At 38.2% G+C, this 19484-nt stretch overlaps 1 pseudogene; it reads left to right on the top strand.

Moving 5' to 3' along the window:
• Window positions 1-1383: 1383 nt before the first annotated feature.
• On the top strand, window positions 1384-2585 carry LOC139703354 (heterogeneous nuclear ribonucleoprotein A1-like; annotated as a pseudogene).
• The last annotated feature ends 16899 nt before the right edge of the window (window positions 2586-19484 follow it).

Here is a 19484-nt window from a genome sequence, read left to right as displayed (position 1 = left end):
AGGGGCACTCAACCACTGAGCCACATCCCCAACCCTATTTTGTATTTTATTTAGACACAGGGTCTCACTGAGTTGATTAGTGCCTCACTGTTTGTGAGGCTGGCTTTGAACTCATGATTCTTCTGCCTCAGCATCCTGAGCTGCTGGGATCACAGTCATGCACCACTGCGCCCAGCTTTTATATATATATATATATATATATATATATATATATATATATATATATATGTTGTAATTGGACACAATAGCTTTATTTATTTATTTTTATGTGGTGCTGAGGATTGAACTCAGGGCCTCACACGTGCTATGTGAGCGCTCTGCCACTGAACCACAACCACAGCCCACCTCAATTTTTTACCTAGGGTTTTATACCTGAGATTGTATGTATAAAACAGTGCCTTAATGGAAGTGTATATATATATATATATATATATATATATATATATATATATATAGAACATAGTTTTGACAGATGGAATTTTCCAGAAGGAAATATCAAGTTTTTTGTTTTGATTTGGTTTCCTTATATTTATATCAGGAGAGAAGGAGATTAGGAAGAAGTGTGACAGAATGTACATCTGTAGATACTAGAATAATCGGTTAACATGATGGCCAAGTCTGATTGCTCAACCATTATCTTGTAGGCCATAGGAGATATGTAATTGAGCTTCAGTTTAGAAATTATGGAGAGCAAGCTGTGCCCTGTTTTGAGTTACCCCATAATTTTCAGGCTGTGGCTAACTCTGAGTTACTCCATTTTGTAAAGCAGTAGTTTGCCACTTTGAGTCTGATTGCCAAGGTAAAATGATGCTACACCTTGTATATACAAGTAAGCAATCATATCTGCCCAGCACAACCATAGACACAATTTGAAAAATATTTTCTTTGTACCAACTTATTAAACTAAATCAGGAGCATGTAGACATGTGGGTGTCCACAATCATATCAGAAACTCTAGACATGAACCTCTCACCAAACACAATGCCTTCACCTAAGACCCATAAAAGGAAAAGCTCCCCTAAGACTGGACACAGAGCACCATGACCCCATCACTTGGTTACTCTTCTCAAGCCTTGCCCAGGAAACTCTCCCCCAATTCTCTGTCCGCTGGCTTCAGCTCGTCATTGTTTCTCCCGCCTGGACCAATGACAAATGAGTAACCCACTCAAAGCAGACACTTTGAAACAGCTATCAGTCCAGACCTTCACCTGATAACTCTGGGGAACTAGTTCATTAAAACCCTTTTCTGGGCCTGGGGGTGTGGTTCAGTGGTATAGCGCTTGCCTAGCATGTGTGAGGCACTGGGTTTGATTCTCAGCACTGCATATAAATAAATAAAGTCTATTGACAACTAAAAAAATATTTTAAAAAAGAAACCTTTATTTGCTTTCTGCCCGTGGGCGCCACTGAGAAAGCATCATTAAAGTCTCCCTTCCTACAGCTTCATGTCTGAATCAGACTCCCCTAATGATCCTGAACAGCTGCAGAAGCTATTCAGAGGACTGAGCTTTGAAACAACTGATGAGAGTCTGAGAAGCCATTTGGAGCAATGTGGAACACTCACGGGCTGTGTGGTAACAAGAGACCTAAACACCAAGTGCTCCAAGGCCTTTGGTTTGTCATTTGTGCCACTGTGAAGGAAGTGGATGCAGCCATGAATTCAAGACCACACAACGTGGTTGGAAGAGTTGTGGAACCAGAGAGAGCTGTCTCAAGAGAAGATTCTCAAAGACCTGGGGCCCATTTAACTGTGAAAAAAAATCTTTGTTGGTGGCATTAAAGAAGACACTGAAGAACATCACCACAAGATTGTTTTGAACAATATGAGAAAAGCGAAGTTATTGAAATCATGATTGACTGAGACAGTGGAAAGAAGAGGGGCATTGCTTTTGTAACTTTTGACAACCATGACTCCATGGATAAGATTGTCATCAGAAATACCATACTGTGAATGGCTACAACAGTGAAGTGAGGAAAGCCCTGTCAAAGCAAGAAATGGCTAATGCTTCATTTAGCCAAAGAAGTCAAAAAAATTCTGGAAACTTTGATGTTGATCGTGGAGGTGGTTTTAGTGGAAATGACAATTTTGGTCGTGGAGAAAACGAGTGGTCATGGTGGCTTTTTTGGTAGCTTGGTAGTGATGGACATGATGGCAGCGGGAATGGCTATAATGGATTTAGTAATAATGAAAGCAATTTTGGAGGTGGTGGAGGCTACAATGATTTGGGCAATTAAAATAGTCATCAAATTTTGGACCCATGAGTGGTGGAAACTTTGGAGACAGAAGCTCTGGACCTTATGGTGGTGGAGGCCAATAACTTGCCAAACTGTGAAACCAAGGTGACTGTGGCGTTTCCAGCAGCAGCAATAGCTCTGGCAGTGGCAGAGGTCTTCATACTGCCAGGAAATGAAGCTTAGCAGGAGAGGAGAGCCAGAGAAGTGACAGGGAAGCTACAGGTTACAATAGATTTGTGAATTCAGCCAAGCACAGTAGTGGCAGGGCCAAACTGCTACAAAGAAGATATGGTTTAGACAAAACTCATGTGTATGGGCAAAAAAAAAAAAAAAAAACTCGAGGATGGTATTTGTGACTTATTGAATAACAGATTATTTTAGTTTCTGTTCTGTGGAAAGTGTGAAGCATTCCAACAAAGGGTTTTAATGTAGAGGATGACTTCTTCTTCTCCTTCTCCTTCTCCTTCTCCTTCTCCTTCTTCTTCTTCCCCTCCTCCTCCCCCCACTCCTCCTTCTCCTCCTCCTCCTTCTTCCCCATGCTGTTTATTGCTAAATGTAATGGTCTGATCATGATGCTGAATATTTCTTAAAAAACAAAAACCTTATCTGACCACCTACAGTAACTCTTTGCATTCCTGTCTGCTCTCTGCCTTTGCTTTTGGCATAGCATCCTTTAACCAGTTGTTCTCCTTAACACTTTCTTAGTTTTTCTGTAACATTGTGTGAAGTATGACTTCAGTGTTTTTTGAACTTAAGATGGGATAAAAGAACTTGAGATTGCCAGGCTTATGACTATCAAGTGACCTACAAGTTCTAGGTGAATAGCAACTGATTAAAGTGGTATAGCTTGTGAATTTATCATTTAATAAATTCTGACATTGTGGAAAGACACAAATGTGATTGGTCTATGTTAATGGCATAGCTCGCTCGTGACAGGAAGATTATTTGAGGAGGATGAATTAGAGGTGTTTATAAGACTCAAAATGGGTAGTCCATTTAGGAAGTTCTTACAAACTAAAGGATGTCTACACTAATTCATAGGGAGAGGAGAGAAAGGGTTTAAAATGTTTATGTGGTAGAAACAAAGAGACAACTAGTGACTAGTAGACAACAATTAATACAGCCAGATGAGAGAGAGGCATTAAAAATGAATCCCAAGAGCCGAGCGCAGTGGCGCACACCTGTGATCCCAGTGGCTCAGGAGGCTGAGGCAGGAAGATTGTGAGTTCAAAGCCAGCCTCATCAACTTAGGGAGGCCCTAAGCAACTCAGTGAGACCCTGTCTCTAATTTAAAAAAATACAAGAAGGGACTAGGGATGTGACTCAGTGGTTAAGCACCCCTGAGTTCAATCCTAGTACCAAAAAAATAAATAAATAAAAATAAAAGTTTATCTTTTTGTTATTAGCTTCTAATCATTGGCATTATTTTCAGAGATTATGTTCTATATGATACATATTCTTTGCTATTTATTTATATTTGCTGTATGCCTTATATGAATACATATGCTTAAGGAGTAAATACACTCTTTATGTGTCAGACACAGGATTTGGAAGCATCTGTATTTTCCTGGTCTATAGAATAGTACCCCACAACTGCTCTGTTACCTCCCTGGCTATTCTTATTCTATTTAGGATACTGGCTCCTTTTCCTCTCTTTTATTCACAAATTCAGCAATCCTAAATTCCATGCCTCATCTTTGCCATCTTCCTGCTTTTTACTCTCCAGATGGTCTCATTCACACAGTAGCTACAATGTCCATCTTAGGTTAATATACTTGCAAAGGAGCCTACTCCAGACCGCCCTTCTAAACTCTAGGGAGTTTATGCCAATGCCCATAGGATAGCCCCAGCCTACTATTCTCTCTTTTTTTTTTTTTTTTTTTTTTTTCAGTTTACTATTCTATGTCTCAGATTGAAGATTTTCACTCCTCCTTGTATTCTTGATCTTAAGTAAGAAACCTTTCCTCTCCCTCTTCCTTACTGACCACATTCTATCCAATGCCAAATCTTACCATCTTTCTCATGCACCTTTCTTGAATTAAGAGTCATCTTTGCATTTCCAAGGCTACTCTTTTAATCCTAACACCCATTCTGTCTTGCCTGACTAGAACATATTGCTAAAGGGTTTTGATTTGGTTTTTTTTCCCCTGGTACTGAGGGTTGAACCCAGAACCTTGTGCATGCTAGGCAAGCACTCTACCATGGAGCTACATCCTCAGCCCCCACCACAGACTTTTTTTTCTTTTTTTCATTTTATTTTGAGACAGGATTTCACTAAGTTTCCCAGGCTAGCCTATAACTGTATCTGGGATTACAGGTGTACGCCACGATACCCAGTTTAGGATAATTTTTTTTAGATACTGTTATCTTGCTCTAAAATGCTACTGACTTTACCTTTTGCTCATAGGATGAATTGTAAGTGTAAGTCAGCTTTACCCCAAACTGAGACAGTTAGGGACCACCATGGAGACTGAAGACAAAAAAGAAGCAGCCTTAGCCCTTGGTCTGTCATCAGTTAAAAGAATTGTATGCAGAAAAACATCTGAGGCCTAACCTATCATTCCTTAAAATTGGCATGTATTTTTTCCTTTTCTTTCCATTTTCCATTCCACATTTTTCAACAATCTTATCACAAGGTTCAGGATGGCCATAAAGCCAGGTGCCCCATAAAAGTGAGAACACTGGAGCCATACTCCAAGAATAAACCAAATAACTACAGATCCATATCTTCCTCAAGGAAGAAATTCCTTGAAAAAAATACCACACTCATGACCAGTGGAAAATTACCAGACCCTATCCTACCTCAGCAACCCAATACAAACACTTGTTCCTTTCCTTGTTTGGGAAGCAGCCTGATCTCTATATATTGGTGCTATCTCCTTTCTCCTTGAGATAAACCCTCCTCCTCCTCCTCAATTAAGCCTTTGCCTGTGTGTTCTTACTTTGAGGCTCTATTTCAATTTTTCTCTTCCTAATTTTATAGGCAATATTTTAAAAACATATTCTATTTCATTTCTATTGGAATCAGTCACAGGCTCCTGTCTCTGGCATCAAAACGACCACCCTGCACTCTGAACCCCTACAACATCAAGGGTCCCACAGCTTCCAGCCTGCATGAAATGTTTGTGTCTTCAGGCCTGTGGAAATGGTTCTACCTGGAAATTTTAAATGCTGTCCTCTCCCTTTCCTTACTCACAATCTCAGCCTAGTACACAGACAGTGAGTATGCATACACACACATACATGTACACACATTTACCTGGAAAATTCTACTCATATGTAAGGAAGATCAGGATGAGGGGGAAAACTTAAAAAGATTTATTACTTTGCAGATACTGACAATTCATAATTAATGTGATTTTAGTTGGAGCGGAATATGTGAGTAGGGAGAAGGTAGAAAATAGTTCATGTCTGTGGGCAGTCCTCATCATCCTCTCTCTTTTGACTTGTTAAGGAAATTTTCTTAAACCCCCACAACATTATAACATGCTAATTTCCACTTCTTCTCAGACACTTAATTGCCCAGGCATTTAGATGATTTTATCTCCCAATCCACATTCATATTACTTTCTCCTGGGATTAGTTGCCTGGTAACCCTGATCCTAGGCTTTCCTTTCTAGTAATTAAGGTTTTTTTTTTTTTTTTTTTGTATTCTCCAATCATTATCTCCAGCTGAGTTTTCCTGCAGTGTACACTTATTTATTTCTAAATCTAGGATAGGTAGACATAAAGAAATAATTCTATTTTGTTAGAGTAATATACAGAGTGTGTTTATATAAGACCATTAACTAAGTATTTATTGGTAGAAGAATATTTCTAGGTTTTTGTCCTGTTTCCTGCTAGATGAAAGTGACCTTTTCCTCGAGAATCTCTGTCTTTATGAGAATGACTTTATGTGAATCTGATGTACAATGTGAGCTGATTCTGGACTTTCTTGTGACTGTCAAAAGTAAAATTCAGTGTCATCTTACAGATCAGGATTTTAAAAAGATAAAAAAAATTCAGTAACAGCCAAATAAAACTTGATAAAAAAAATGTTTGAAATGACAGACTTTGTACAATTTCTTTTCTTATGCCATCAGTCTATATCTAAGTTATTCCCAAATTATGTGTAAATGAAGAACATTCATATAATTTTTGTTTGTATACTATACATACATAAAACGTAAAACCATATCATATATGTGCTAGCTTTTTGGCATTTTTAAAAAGATGCTATTTATAAATGTGAAAATATCTTTCTGATTTATGGGCAGATCACTAAAAAAAACCCAATTTGTTGTCTTTGTCTTAATTTATTTATTCACTCAGCTTTTTGTTTTGATTGGGAACAGAATGGCCATGTAAATCAGTATGGTAATGCAAAGTGAAAAATTATGTAATAGGTGTTATAGATTTAGAGAAGGCTAATCAACTGAAAAGTCCCAGTGAAAGAATGAAATTATGCTTTAAAATACAAATTTAACATGCTTAAATTTGTATTTTAGATGAATGAGACATATTTGTACATGTGTGTACAAAGATTAAAAATTTATATTTTTGCTGTTAATGTATTGCCCCTCTTACAAGAAAACTGAAAACACAAGAGTTTGTCAAATCTCAAAAGCAAGATTAGAAATCACAGTGATATCTGTGATATTTTAATACAGAATGAAAATTTAATTAATTTATTATTATTATTATTATTATTATTATTATTATTATTATTATTATTATTTTGGTACTGGGGATTGAACCCAGGGGCGCTTAACCACTGAGCCACATCCCCAGCCCTTTTCTTAATATTTTACTTAGAGACAGGGGTCTCACTGAGTTGCTTAGGGTCTTGCTAAGTTGCTGAGGCTGGCTTTGAACTTGCAGTTCTCCTGCCTCAGCCTCTGAGCTGCTGGGATTACAGGCGGGTGTGCACCACTGCACCCAGCTCAGAATGAAAATAAATTCGACTTTGATGTGTGGTTGAAATTAAAATAAGTTAAAATTGAAATTAGTATGAATAAATCCAAAGTGGTATTAAAAATTGTCCTTGCATGTACACAGTCTATAAAGTTTTTTTTCTCTATGTAGAAATAGAAAGCCTAAGTAGAGAGATTTTACAAAGTTAAAGTCTCTATCTGGGAATATTAGAATTGCTTATTATTAAAGGAAAGTACTCAAAATACCTGAGTGGATGCTAAGAATTCTTGAAATACAAAAGCTTGACCTGGCCTAATAGTTCCTGATTGAGTAAGACTTAAGGGATCCCTGCCACATGGCACATCAGTATAGCTTGCCCAGGCATACCTCTTGACATAACAGCTGTAAGCAATATAAAGGAATTGACAAACTAGAATTGATGATGCCGTTATCTCAGTTATTAATTTCCCCTGAACTAATATAATACTAGGCATAAAACATCAGTTAAGTTAAAATAATAGCAAAGTTAAAATACAACTGGGTTGAAGACAATATCTGTAAAAATAAAAATTTAAGAGTTAACATTGACATATTAAATACTTAACGATATACCAAGCCCAGTCCTGGGCACCGTAGAAAACGGTTGCATTTGATCCTCCCAACAACCTGATGAGGTATTTATTGTTAAATCATCAACTTACATGCAAAGAAATAGAAGCTTAGGGAAATTAAACTAGTCATGATGACAAACGTGATCCAGGGGACCTTACTCTCCAGAACCTTTACTCTTTCCCATTTTGCTGTTCTGCCTTTAACATTGAACACAACCAAAGTCTGAACTTAGTATTGAAAGCTAAGTGTGATTTTCCTTGGAAAGGAAATGGGTACATTGCTTTGGATGGGGGAATAGCTGTGACAGTCATAAAAGTGGGACGGATTTGATTCAGAGAAGATGAGTATATTGTGCCATGAGCATACATTGTGACAGTGCTGCAAGTTGATATTGAAGGAGCACATGGGCCCAGCTGGTTACAGATATTATTTGCTTAGAAATTCTGACTTTATCCAGAAGGCATTAGCTAGTCGATAGAGGCCTGCATGGGAGAATGAGAATTCACATGTCAATAAGAAGGGTGACGAGGAAGCAGTACATTAAGCAACAGTCTCCGACAATCCAGATAAAAGACAAAGTACAATTAAACTAAGGTGGGAACTATCAAAGTAAAGTAACCAAGATATAGTCCTTGGTCCTCCAAATAAAAGAAATTTGCTCTCCACTCACTCAGGCCCACAGGTGGGAACACTTCAGTTTGAACTTGTCTGTCGGGTATGGTGAGTGGTGGGAAAGCAGTGTGGAGATTCCTCAAAATACTCAAAGTGGACCCACAATATGACCCAGCTATCTCATTCCTTGGTATTTATCTAAAAGAACTAAAATCAGCATTCTACAGTGATGCAGGTATACCAACATTTATAGCACTATTCACAATAGCCAAATTATTAAAACTGCTAGGTGTCCCTCAATAGACAAACAGACAAAGAAAAATATATACACACAATAGAGTTTTACTCAGCCATAAAGAAGAATGATTATGTCGCTTGCTGATAAATGAATGGAACCAGAGAATATCATACTGAGTGAAATAAGCCACCCTCAGAAAGTCAAGGGTTGAATATTTTCTCTCAAAAATGTGGAAGCTGAAATCAAATAAGGAATTTAAAAATGGTCAGGGGGAGATCTCATGAAAATAGTAGGAAGAACTGTGGAATAGAAGAAGGGGATCAAGCGGGGAGGGAAAAGGGATAGGAAAGGGGAGGAAACACAGAATGAAACTGACCAAACTATGCTAGGTACATGTATGAATATATCACAGTGAATTCCACTTGCATGTGTAACTATAATGCCCCAATTACAAATATAAATTAATAGAAGAAAGACCAATGAAGTAGAAAAAGCAGACAAGGGAAGAGAGGAGAAGGGGCTATTTCTAAAGATTGAAATGGATATGACGTATTCATTTATTAATAAATCAAAATGAACCCTAAAATTATGCATAACTGTAATGCACTAATAAAATTTTAATTGAAAAAGAGGGGGTAACAGGTCAGCAAAAAAAAAATCTGCCTTGAATTTTTCACATATCACTATTTTCTGCTGTGGGATTTTTAAAATTAATTTAAATAAGAAATCATCACTTGTGACTTTAGAGGAAAGAGTAATTGCAAAGTCATTAGGTTTCCTGAATGAAAAAGTATAATGTATTCTAAGAAAATAAGTGAACCACCATAGGGCCAGTGTATAATTTAAAGCTGTGAAGTGGGTCATTGCTTAGTGTCCCAAATCTAGTCTACATGTAGCACATTCATAATCACACTCCATCTGGCTAAAACTCGTCATGTTATTCTGTATGCCAAGAAAAAATTATTTTAGAAAAGAAGGAAAGGAAAAAGGAAGGTTTTAAAAATATTTGACCTTCCTCAATCCTACGAGGATTCACTGCATCAACTTTCACCACAGGAGACCTAAGTATCAGCACATAGTGTTTAATTTGAGAGCACTGGAAAGTCTCCCCTTGTCTGGCTGGGATGCAGGTTATATCAGAAATCTCTTCAATGTATCCCCCCAGTCTCCATTCTCATTACCTCTCACTTCGATTTTGTAATAGACTGTCCCTGATAACTGTCCCTGGCTCTGGTTTACTTGCCCCACTGGAATAATAAACAATAAGAGGAAATAAAAGGAGCTTCTTTGGAAGTCAGATGTGTCGAATTGGTAATTGAACCCATGGGAATGCACAAGATCTCCTAGATGCAGTGTAGCCTTTAAAAAAACAACAATCTTTTTTACTACTGACCTAGGGAGAGAGCACATATTGTTCTTTTATTCAATAAATAAGTATGATGAATACTATTATACAGTTACTATAGGATTAAAATATTCTACCTGGGAACTAATGGGGGTAATGGGGTAGAGATTTCAGTAATGACTTCATACAGGAGATCACATTTTAATGGACATGAAAGTGAAGAGGTATTTCCCAGATGTGATGGGGAAGAGACAGAAGAGAGAAGATGGGAGGAGAAAGAAAGAAAGGACAAAATATGTAGGCACAAAGCATCTTGACATATTCCAAGTTTTGCAAGCATTTCCTGTGTCTGGAAATTAGGAGTAACAGAGAACGATAACGTGAAAGACTCATATGAGATATATAACATGAAGCAAACTAAGCCCAGTAACTGGAGGCCTTGTGTTCTTCCATGTAACTATTTTGGACTTTATCCTACAAGCAATGGGTTAAGCATTGGGAATTTTTACCTAAAAGGTAATAAGACCTTTTTTTTTGTCATAGGAAGCCCAATCTGGCAGTTTTATAAAGAATGGATCAAAGGGTACAAGTGAATACAGGCACAACTATCAATAGTCAAAGCAAAGAAAGAATTTGCACCTGAATTGGGAAAACAGCAATGAAATGAAGAGGAAAGAGTAGATGTGATGGTTATCAAGGAATTAGAATTTAAAGAACTCGGTGACTGAATGAACATGGGAGTGAGTGAGAAAGTCTAGGATGACTCCCAGTTATTTGGCTTGAGTGAAGGGCAAATCGTATTCACTGAAATAGAGAGCAAGGGAGAAGAGGGGAAGTTGTGAACCTATGAAGGTGAGATAACTATTGAACCTACAAACAGTGAGATCCAGAGGGTAGTTGGAATAAGAACAGATTTTAGGGAAAGCTGTGGACTAGAGTTATGCACAGAAAAAAAAAGAAAAAAATCACCTTTCATCTCTATAGTCCTGCCAATGACTTCACTCATGATCTTGTGATCTCTACATTTGTCCATTAAAATTACCTCCATAGTGATCTTTCCAGTTCATTCTTCACATTTTTCACATTCCAATCAAGGTGATAGTTCTAATATATACTAGAATATATGTATATATATCACATATATTCTAATATATATTATATAATATATACTCATACTCTCTCACTTTAAAACTCTAGTGGCTGCCTACAAGTCTGCAAAACAAAATCTCTACTTCTTGCTTTGGGATGTTTGACAGAGAATAGGGTAGCCTCACTAAAAATGTCTGGTTTTTATTTGATGTCTTACAAGGATTTCACTCTATGATTATTCCAAGGAAATCTTGTTCCTACCCCACATGTCTGTGATCACACCATAGAAAGACATGGATCCTGTGCCTCCAGATTCTTAAAAACTTATTCTCTACTGCCACCGTAAGTCTCAGAAATGCCAGCTACATCTTTGGCCTCCAACCCCAACTGGAGATTCAGGGCCTGTGGCATCTAGATGTGAGCCACCCAGAATAGGTAGTTTTAAGAACTCTAAATGAAATGCAGATAGAGGAAATTCCTTGGCCTCTCACTCCTAGACCTTTTCCTTAAGTCATTACTTCAAATCTTTATTACCTTAGTGATAATTTCAATAGCTAAAAATGACTCAAGTGAATAATGGCTAGCCAGAGTTCTAGGATATGAACCAGAGTTCAGACTGTCAACTGCTAGACCAAACTGTACTTGCAAACATCTTTTTGTTAGGCAACACTTAGATTCTCTGAGAAATTTTTTGTTGTGGTGGTGGCATTAGGTATTGAACCCAAGGGCTCTCTACCACTGAGCTCCATCCCAGCCCTGTTGACTTTTCATTTTTGAGACAGCATCTTGCCAAGTTGCCCAGGCTGGCCTCAAACTTGTGATCTTCCTGCCTTAGCTTTACTGGGATTACAAGTGTGTGCCACCATGCCCAGCTAGACAAGTTTTTTTTTTTTTTTTAAATCTTTATTCCTTTCCTACTGTTAAAATGTGAAAAATAAATCTGCTTTAGAGATGTGGGTAAACCTTACATTTTGATGATTACAAATCAAGTAGAGCTATAGCAGTATTTTTCCTTAGATGGGGATTTGATTTTCAGTTCATCACCCCTGACTCAGTTCAATCATGTGGAGTAGGCTAGCGTTTCTCAATCATTAGGATGCATGCAAATCACCTGGAGAATTCTGTTAAAATTCAGATTCATATTCAGTAGTTGTATGGTAAGGTTCTAACAAACTCCCAGGTAATGCTAAAGCTGCTGGTCCGAGGAAGCATACCCTCAGTGGCAAAGAATTTGGGTAGATAGGATAGTAGTTAAGTGCTTCTTATGCCTCCAATGGTCTGGTTTTAGATCTGAGTTCAGTTACTTACTGGTTCTAAGTGGGTAAGTTCCCCGGGAAAATTCCTGTATTAACTGTACCTCTGCTTCCTCATTTATAAAATTGTTCTATTAATAGTTCTTAAATTATTACATGTAAGATTGAGTTATTGTATGTGACAGTTCTTAGAAGAATGCCTGACATTCAGTAAAAAAATTCAATAAATATTAACTATTATTATTTATTATTGATGTTACTGTGGTTATTCTCATGTTTAAAACTGTGATGAAGTCTGAACTCCTGGGGATGGCTTATAATGCCTTCCATGATCTGGCCTCTATTTTACACTCATCTCTAAGCACTCTGCTCTCTCCCTAGAAAAGTACACTCTCATCCTGATCCCTCTGCCCATGGAGATCTTAATAATACCAGAGACAGGAACTTCTGACCCAATGACAATAGAAATGAAACTGGGCAAAGAATACAAACACATAGAGGGAAGAAGTAGAGGCTTTTCTTTGAGGAGAAGAGGACAGCCCTGATTAAGAAAATATTCAGGCTGACCTCTGAAGAAAGGAAGGAGTTAGCCTTTTATCTAGAGCAGAGGTGGGCTATGCTTTGTTAATTTTCCACTGAAGATGTCCTAGCATCACCTTGCATCTGGTCTCTGTGGTTGACTTGAATAAGAATAGGAGAGTTGGAAAAGACACGTTCCACACAGTGTTGAAAGGGGGAGGGAGGAGAGAAAGATTTGAGTGGGTTACAAGTTAAGAATTAAGGCCTGAGAGTTTATTTTCCCTTTTGTCTTACTCCCTAGTGATTTTATTCTTCTTATTCTTTTTTTTTTTAATTTTAATTTTTAGTTGTAGATGGACACAATACCCTTTTTTAAAAAATTTCTTTATGTGGTGCTGAGGATCGAACCCAGTGCCCAATGTATGCAAGGGAAGCGCTCTACCACTGAGCCACACAACCCTAGCCCTCCTTCTTATTCTTAAGGGGTGAAAGGATAGACCAGTTCCCTGTCTTCTCATAGCTTCTTCCTACTGATGTATGGATGTTGATACTATCTGTCCTTGGAGGCTATAAAAATCTCTCACTGCCTGATCAGATGGGGACAAGTTTGGCACTGCAGGTTTTGGTCTGTGATGGTTCAGAAACTGTGGGTGAGCATCAGCTTGACTTTAAACTGATGAAGTTTGGAAGACACAAATCTTATAAGCATATTGAAGAAGCAGAGACCAAAGATCAAAAATAGAATAATGATGACTAATGGTTCTAAAAGTGGTAGAAGCCAGGCAAGATGAGGTGGCATTTGGCAGATACCTTCCATAGATCCTTTGTAGTTATATTTATGCAGCCATTCAGCTTCCTTGTATGTTTCCTTAATGACAACCTCTACATATCCTGTGTTTACCTAAGTACAACAGGTACAGTTTAGGAGCACGCAAACCCCTCCCTGCTTTATGGTAATGAGAAAGGTTAGCTTCCCCTATTTTTCATCCCAATAATGGCCAAGGAATTTAGTGTAAGCTGTAGATCAACCAGTGCATCTGCTGGTTTTTTTTCCACCCCCTATTTTCTCAAGGACTTCATAGTGTTACTTTTTGGTAAGTGAAGCTGCTCCAGAGAGCAAGAGATGGGACAGTCCCCTACGGCTCCTGAGGAATCTGTCCTATAGCACACTTACATCAGTGTGTACTGAGGACCCTGGTTTTGTTGGAGATTATTATCTGTGCAGGGATGGCATGTCCGGAAGTTACTCTACCTAATAGCACCATTGTTGCTATCTCTGGCAAACAGCTGAACTATCCTGGAGCCCCAGGGCTTATCTGTGGGAGAAATGACCTACTGGTCTTGGGATGGGTTCTGCTTTGGGGTTAGGACCCCTAAAGATAAACCTGGTTTTCTATATATGACTTTTTTTTCTCCATGTCTTTGGTTATACGGCATTTAAGACTAGGTAGGGAGCCCTTATGTCAGCCTCTTTTCAAATTGGTAAGGTCAGTCAAAGCTCTCTAAGAGTTACTTTTAGAGCCTCATATTGGCTTCTTTTAGGTCTTTCCTCTACCAGCTGTCTCATCTTCAAGGACAGGACAGGATCTTACTGATCCTGTGACTTCCCTTGGAGGAGAGCTCCCTTTCCAATGACTCTCTTCTCTGAAAAACGTGCACTGGTTGGTTCCTGGTCTCTAGGGATCTCAAGATCCCCTGATTAGGAGGTCAGGTAACTCACTGGAGTTATAGGACACTTTTAGAGGGGCCCTGTTATCCCCTAATCACGGAAGTGGTGGTGGAAGGTGAGAATCAACACATTGACTGTATTCTTAGCCCTTTTATCCTTCTTGGGTTTGGTCTCCACGTTTTGGTTGTTGAGCACCCAGAAGGCTAGTTCCATCAGTCTTGATGAGGGAGTAGTATGTTATAATTTTAACTTTTTCAAATTTCATCATTACCCCTTCCATTTAATAAGGGTCAATATCAGTACTGGGAGTCAATATCAGATTCTGTTGTAAAAGTGATGGCTAACTTCTCAAAATACTGTTCTGGTTGTTCTGTTAGAAGTTGTACTTTTTGCAAAATGTTAACAGGCAACAGTTACAAAGTTTTACTTGTAAAATACAAAATAAAACTAACAAGAGCAAAACGTTAACAGGCAACAGTTACAAAGTTTTACTTGTAAAATACAAAATAAAACTAACAAGAGCAAAACAAATCCAGTTTGTACAATAGTTCTGAACCAAGAAACATAATTTTCACAATAATACTCATATTTATCAGACATTTGAAGAAAACCCAATTTGTTTGGGAAAAACCAAATCTAGTTGAAAACTGTGTCGATGATGACATTTTAGAGTTTTTTAAATAAGTCTGATTGCAAATATTTTAATGAAAAATCAAAGCTGTAGATAAAAAAGACTTAGAACATCCTAGGTTAGAATTTTGAGGAGAGTTTACCAATTGACAAAACAATCTAGTTATTTCCATTGTAGATAGCATTTAACATAACAATTATGACTGATAGCAATATAGCAGGAATATGAAGCTTTCCTTATCATTTTTTTTCAGAAATACTTTGCTACCCCAGTGTAAACTATAATAACTTTGAGTCCAAAGTGGTGGCCCAAGCCTGTAATTCCAATGACTCAGGAGACTAAGGCAGGAGGATCAAAAGTTCAAGGTCAGCCTGAGAAAATTAACAAGACCTTGTTCCAAAATAAAAAATTAAAAAGGGTGAAGGTGTGCCAGGCACAAAACTCAACTCAAAGTAGATCAAGGACCTAGAAATTAAACCAGAGATGCTGTGCCTAATAGAAGGGAAAAAGGGCCCAAATCTTCATCACGTCGGATTAGGCCCCAACTTCCTTAATAAGACTCCTATCGTGCAGGAAATAAAATCAAGAATCAATAAATGGGATGGATTCAAACTAAAAAGCTTCTTCTCAGCAGAATAAACAATCAGTGAGGTGAATAGAGAGCCTACAGAATGGGAGCAAATTTTTACCACACGCACATCAGATAGAGCACTAATCTCTAGGATATATAAAGAACTTAAAAATCTTAGTACCAAACTAATAACCCAATCAATAAATGCGTCAAGGAACTGAACAGACACTTCTCAGAAGTAACAATTGATCAACAAATATATGAAAAAATGTTCGACATCTCTAGCAATTAGAGAAATGCAAATCAAAACTACTCTAAGATTTCATCTTGCTCCAATCAGAATGGCAGCTCTTAAGAATACAAACAACAGTAAGTGTTGGTGAGGATGTGAGGGAAAAGGCACACTCATACATTGCTGGTGGGACTGCAAAATGGTGCAGCCAATTTGGAAAGCAGTATAGAGATTCCTTGGAAAACTGGGAATGGAACCACCATTTGACCCAGCTATCCCACTCCTTGATCTACACCCCAAAGAGTTAAAAACAGCAGGGACACAGGGACACAGCCACATCAATGTTTAGAGCAGCACAATTCACAATAGCTAAATTGTGGAACCAACCTAGATGACCTTCAGTAGATGAATGGATAAAGATAATGTTACACATACACACACACACACACACACACACACAATGGAATATTACTCATCATTAAAAGAGAATAAAATCATGGCATTTGCAGGTAAATGGATGAAGTTGGAGCATATAATGCTAAGTGATTTAAGCCAATCCCCAAAACCAAATGCTGAATGTTTTGTCTGATATAAGAATGCTGATTCATAATGGGGATGTGTGGGGAGGGCATGAGAGGAATAGATGAACTCTAGATAGGGCAAAGGGGAGGGAGCAAGGGGAAGGGAAGGGGTGTGGGTAGAAAGAGATGGATATCATTTCCCCATGTACATGTATAAAGACACGAGTGGTGTGACTCTACTTTGTGTACGAGAGACATGAAAAATTGTGCTCTATATGTGTAATATGAATTGAATCACATTCTGCTGTCCTATATAACAAATTAGAATACAAATTTTTTTAAAAAGGGTGAGGATGTAGCTCAGTGGTAGAGTGCCCCTGGGTTCAATTCTCAGAACAAAAACAAAAACAAAAAACAAACAAATTAACCCCAAATCCCTGTAACTTTTGTGTATAATTTATCATTAATAAAGTTACTTTTATCTAATTACAAAATATTAAATGCCATAAATAAATCATCATTTAAATTCTTATTTTTTGTATTTTCTTGTCTTAAAAATAAATAAAATGATTTTAAAAATAAGGTAGATGTGGTTCTCCAAGTACAATGTTCTTGTTTACAATGTACTCCCTAGGTTACCAGTACCTAATCTTTTAATTATCAGAGTGGCTTGGAATGAACAGTGTTTGGGCATGTCTAATTTATCTTTGTTCAAAGATGAGGGTCATAATACAATTAGGAACACACAAACATAACCCTGAAAAAGGCTATCATTACTAACAATTTTTGTTTGGAGGACATAAGCTCAATTAAAACATTGTTTGTTTGTTTGTTTTCAATACTGGGATCGAACCAAATTGTTGTACATGCTAGGCAAGCACTTTACCACTGAGATATATCCCCAATCCTTTAAAAATATTTATTTTTAAATGTTTGAGACAGGATCTTACTAAGTTACCCAGGCTGGCCTCGAACTTACAGTCTTCCAGCCTCAGCTTCCTGAGCAGCTGGGATTACAAGTATGTACCACCGTGCTCAAAAGAAAAGTGTTTTCTTAAGCACTGCATTTTTAGAAAACCTGTACATTTAACAGACAAAGAAGCTAGTAATATTTAGTACCACTACTACCCAGTATAGTTTTATATATTAACTTAGCTTATTATTAACTCTAATCCTAACCCAAACACACACACACACACACACACACACACACACACACACATACATACAAATGTTCTGACAAGAGTTCTGAAACAAAGAATATTAAAATTAACCTGTTTTTTTTAGCCATTATCAAGTCAATCATCATAAACACAAAACAAAAGCCAGACTAACAGATCTAAGAACATATGAACCAATTACATTAAGTCAGAGTACACTTTCAGGTACCGAGGAAACAAGAGGAGAGCCAAAGTAAGAGAGGAAAAAGGAGGAAGGTGAGAAAAAAAGGAGTACACGGCAATTAGTTAGGGGACTTGCACCCCCTTCCATGTGGCAGGGAACTTAATTCCCTCTAACACGTCAGTAGTAGACTCAAACCCCTTCCAGTCAGCAGACTCACACCTCCCTCTACTTGGCAGGGGACTCAACCTCTGTCACAAACTCACCAGCTACTTCAGGGGATCAGGCCTGCTTTCTTGTTGGCAGCTCTCAAGATGATCAACCTTGGTGAGAAACCCCATGAATCAACCAGGAGACAAGAACCCCTCCCAATACTATGGAGATTCCCTTCCACAACAGATATCAGACTCCCCAACTCAAATGGGAGCTAAAAGGTAGGAGAGAGAAAAGTAGAAAGAAGGAGGGGGGAGGGAAAATGAAGTATTGCTTGCAGGGTGGGAGACTGGAGGCTTACCTGTCAGTGACTTTGGAATTAAGAAGGTCCGAGAGGCCATACTTTTGGTGGCAGAGGTCATTGTTCAGGGATCCCAAGTCAAACAGGTCTTCCCCCTAAGCTTATTTCCAAGATCCCACTGGAGTTGATAAATGGGACCAGAGACAGGAACTTTTGACCCAATGACAATAGAAATGAAATTGGACCAGAATACAACAAACACACAATCAGGGCTTTAGTTGGGAAAAAAAAAAAAAAAAGGGGAGGTCTTCACCTCGAGAAGAAGAGGAACATCCCTGATGGATAGAAAATTCAGACTGGCCCCTGAAAAGAGGAAAGAGCAGCTGAGGTGAGTGAGGGTCTGGAATTTTTGCCCAGGTCCCATGTATGATAATATTTTAAAGGAACTTCTTTCATGTGGAAGATCCTTGGAGACATCTTGGCATCATCTTGCATTTGGTCTCTGTGATTAGCTTTAGAAGGGTTGGGAAAGGCACATTCCAAACAGTGTTGAAAGAGTTGGGGAGGGGAGGGGAGGGAAAAGTCTTAGCAGGTAACAGGTTATGTATTAAGACCCGGGAGTTTTTCTGCCTTTTGTCCCTATCTCATTTCTTCTCATTCAAGAAGGAATAACCTTCCTTCTCTTGAGCTAGTCAACTCTTAGATGTCCCTTGAAATTTAGTTGAGAAAACTCAAGTTAGCTGAGTTGAAATTCTTCCCATATCTTCCCCATTACCACTGTGAGTTTGGTTGCTCTCATACACGCTCCTATAGCATCCCAAGTACATCTCCGTACTCAGTTCATATCACAGTATATCTCAATGGTCACATTCTCTCTCTTCTTTAAGAAAAATTCCTGTGATAGTAAGCTTCCTGTCAATGTCCATTGTGGAATAAATTAATACATGATGAAATACAGTATTGGTGCTATTTCTGAAATATACTGGTTTGAATTTTTTGATGGACCGCTTCTTTTATGGGTCCTGTATTTCTGACCTTTAAGGATTGAGGAAGGCTATCGCCCCATCCCTCATTTCAGGGATGCCCACACAGCCACCACTGCCATGACCCTGCCAAGTACCTGAAAGCAATACAGTAGACACTGCAGAAGTTCTTCCATTCTCAGATTCAAGAATGTGACTAAGTAAGGTACAAATGCAAGGTTCAATCATCAGCTAAGTGGCTAGCCCAGCCTGGCAGATTTAGACCTAAAATGAGCCAACTCAATTC

The sequence above is a fragment of the Marmota flaviventris genome, chromosome 2 (genome assembly GCF_047511675.1).
Source record: "Marmota flaviventris isolate mMarFla1 chromosome 2, mMarFla1.hap1, whole genome shotgun sequence".
Taxonomy (NCBI): Eukaryota; Metazoa; Chordata; class Mammalia; order Rodentia; family Sciuridae; genus Marmota; species Marmota flaviventris.
This window is presented reverse-complemented; position numbering and strand designations above follow the sequence as displayed.